The following is a 3806-nucleotide window of genomic DNA, read 5'->3' as shown; positions in this document are numbered from 1 at the left end:
GGTACCGCTCCTGTAGGGCCTCCTGCGCCTTCCCTGCGGGCGGGACGCGGCTGTCAGCGCTCGGCCCGGGGCCAGCAACGGCCCCCGAGCGCCCCTCACCCGCCCCGGCCCGGCCAGCTCCCGGCGTTCGGTTTTCGGAACGCGGCACGGAAGGCTCGGGGCCGGCGGCTGCGCTGCCGAGCGGCGGAGCTCGGGCCGGGCAAGCCGCAGCGGAGGCGGCGGGAGAGGCAACGCCGCCTGTGTCCTCCGCGGGCCCCGGGAGGAGCCGGGGCCGGGCTCGGGTTCGGGCTCGGGGCCGGGGCCGGGGCCGGGGCCGGGGCCGGGGCCGGGGCCGGGGCCGGGCCAGGCGGAGCCAAAAGCCGGCGATGCCGCCCCAGCCCCAGGCATTGATGCCCGCCCAGCACCGCCAGCGCCAGCACGGCCAGAGCCGGGCTGAGGCCAGGCGGCGGCGGGACGGCCGGGGGCGGGCACGGGGCAGCCCCGCCCGGGGCCGGGGGCGGGCCGGGGGCATGGCCCAGCCCGGCACGGGGAGAGGGAGGCGGGGAGAGGAGAGGGACGGCGGGAAAGGGAGAGGAGAAGGGAATCTAAAGTTTCTTCTATCGCCGCTGCTGCTGCTGCTGCCGCCGCCGCCGCCGCCGCCGCCGCTGCTGCTACTGCTGCTGCTGCTGCTGCTGCTGCCGCTGCTGCCGCTGCTGCAACTGAAGCTCCGGGGCCGTTTGTCCCCGTGTCCGTTTGTCCGTTGCCCGCTCGCCCCCGCCCCGAGCCCCACGTTCCCCGAGGGCAGCCCCTGAGCCTGTCCAAACACGGGAACTTTACCAAGTTCAGCCAAGAGCCAGAGTCTGGACTCCTGCACAGTGGCTCAGGAATCCCCTCGGTCACTGCTGTGCATTGTCCCTGCTGAGGGTCAAACACTCTCAGAGCGCATTCCCTGAATGCAGAATTTGTACCTGACCCAAGCACTGCACTTACCTCTCCAGCATTGATTTCCAAGAAAAACAGGGGAAGCCAAACTGTGTCTAGGTCATAGTATCTTAAAATGTCTAAAACTTGCCAACTCATGGATCTTAGAAGTGAGATCTGTTTGGAATTAATGGGATGGACAACTAGTGCAAGATGGAAAAGGGGAGCATAAAAACAAATCGAGAAAAACATCTTGAATTGTTTCAATTTTCATTTAATTTCTTAAAAGCTCTTTCAGTTTTTCCAGAATCTTCTCCTCAGTCCTGTTTGCTTTTTCCAAGAACCTTTCCCGGAGAACGAGGTGCAGCTTGTGTCACAAGGTGTGCCACCAACTGCAGCTTTCCACACTGTGGGTGCAGCACAACACTTGCAGCAAAGCAGGAGAAATATTTGAAGAATTTGACAGCTTGTTCTTTTCTTTTCCTTGTGGGCTGGGCAGTTGTGCCATTGGTAAGGTTTTCATTGTTACTGTTCTACCCTAAGAAAAGATGACAGGCTACCAAGAACTCTTAGGGAATGCAAGCCTGACTGAATGCAGAGAAAGAAACTCTAGAGGCTGCAGCCAGAAGTGGAGAGCTGTGTGATAATCATTCCAACACCCCCAAGGACATCTTGAAAATGATCTAGAAGATGCAAATGGGCTGACAGGGAGTTTGTTTATGTCTTCAGTCCAGATTCTTCTACATCTGAAAACAATTCCACAGTCTCCATCTAAATCAAGAGTACAATCAGTTCATAAAAAGCACCAGAACAAACTGTAGCTCTCAGGAGATGACTGAAAGAATCTGAAAAGGGAAAATGCAGGAGAAATGCATTTCTCAGCACTGCAGTACTTGCCTACCTGAAACCCTCCTCCATTTCCTCTGCATGCCTGGATCTGTTGGTGTCAGTTCTGTATTCGCTGGTGCCTCCAGCCCTGAATCCCCTCATCTACAGCCTGAGGAACCAGGAGCTCAAGGCTGCAGTGTGGAGACTGATCACTGGACATCTTAGGAAGCATTAAAGTGATTGCCAATTTCGGCAAATCACTTGTAATAAAAGTCATCTTTTATAGCTCTTTTAGTTTGGTTCTTTGATTTCCCTGTCATTTTGCTTTTTTAATATTCTTCCTAATGCTAGACAATTGTTTCTGCCATGTCTGACTTTCTTTCTCTCCACCTTCCCTGTGGCCACAGACTGTGCCAATGAGGGGCTGCAGTCTCAAAGGTTTTAAAGGAACTAAAGGATCTCCCAGCAAAGTTTTCTGCAGAGATCCCTCTATTCTTGCCTTCTCTGGAGCTGCAGCAGCAATGTCGGTGTGCAGAGCTGGGGCAGAGCAGTGCTGGCACAGCAGCTGTGCCCAGCAGCAGCAGCAGCACTTGGTGTTTCCAGTGCTGCTGCCGTGGCCCTGCCCCGCTGCCCTGGTGGCCCTGGTGTTGCTGCAGGGCCTGAGTGCTCTCGGGGCCGGGCACAGTCCTGGGGGTGGCAGTGCCGGGGCTGCAGCAGGGACAGGCCATGGGCACTGCTGGGGCAGCGCTGACGCCTCAGGCCAGGCCCTGGGGGCTGCAGGCTCCTTGCCCAGGCTCTCTCAAGAACACGGCCAGGCCAATGCTCAGCACAGAAAAGCCCCAGGGTGAGCAGCCCCAGGCTGGCCGTGGGCAGGCTGGGGGCAAACAGCATGGCTGGGGCTCTGCAAGGGCCCTGGGGGAGACGGGAAGGAGCAGCAGAGCAGGGGCTGATCCATCCCCAGTGCGCTGCACAGCCCAGGGCAGCGTCCTAGTGCGTCCTGATGGAGCTGCCAACAACATCCCCCCTCTGCAGCCCTGGCCTCTCCCCCAGCTCACAGAGGTGCCGCATCCTTGCAGGCACAGCCACAGCAGCACTGGCTCAGGAGCCCCTGTTTGCATTGCACAGAGCAGGCAGGAGCACCCCCATGCTGGTGCTGTGGGGACATGAACCTGAGGGAGCACAAATGCCATCAGCCCCTGGGGCCAGGAAGGGCTGGGGGACAGCAGGGAAACCACTCAGCTTTGTCCTGGCCTCTGCAGTCAGCCAGAAAGTTTGTTCCCATTAGCTGGGAGATTCCTGTCCCACTGCAGACGCTGTTGCTCAGAGCCAGGGCTGCCTGACAGCCACCCCTGCACTGCCCTGAGCATTTCCTTGGCTTCACCTTTGTTTTTTTTTTCCCCCTTTTTTTGTACAAATTTCTTCTGTTCCCTCCCCTGCAAAAAACCCATCCCTGTTTGCCCTTTCCTCTCTGGCCCCACTCCCCATTGCAGTTCCTGACTTGGCACCATGGGAACGTCCCTTGGGGAGCAGGATCATCCTCCAAGTGCTGCAGGAATTGTCTGCAGGCTCCTGCAGTGCCTGGTGCTGCTCCCTTGCCAGAGGCAGCCCAGGCCAGGGGGACACATCTGGGCTGCTGTGTCTGCGTGTGGGGCTCCCTGTTCTGGGAAATGAGGAGGAGCTGCAGAGGCTCTGCAGGACTGACAGGATGGGCTTTGGGCCTGGGAGGAGAAGCTGAGGCACCTGGGCTGCTGGAGCTTCTGAAGAGGGGGCCCAGGGCTCATCGTGCAACTGCTGCAAGGGTGGTTTCAGAGAATCCCAGAATCAGCAAGGTTGGAAAAGACCTTGGAGATCATCAAGTTCAACCTCTGCCCTGACACCACCTTGTCTCCCCCGGGCCTCCTCTTCTCCAGGATAAACAACCCCAGCTCCCTCAGCCTCTCTTCACAGGATTTTTGCTCCAGACCCTTCACCAGCCTTGTTGCCCTTCTCTGGACACACTCCAGCCCCTCCAATTCTTGCTAAATTTGAGGCCCCAGAACTGGACACAGCACCCAAAGTGCTGCCCAACCAGCGCCCAG

Source organism: Passer domesticus, chromosome 33, assembly GCF_036417665.1.
Source record: "Passer domesticus isolate bPasDom1 chromosome 33, bPasDom1.hap1, whole genome shotgun sequence".
NCBI lineage: Eukaryota > Metazoa > Chordata > Aves > Passeriformes > Passeridae > Passer > Passer domesticus.
Note: the sequence above shows the minus strand (reverse complement) of the source record.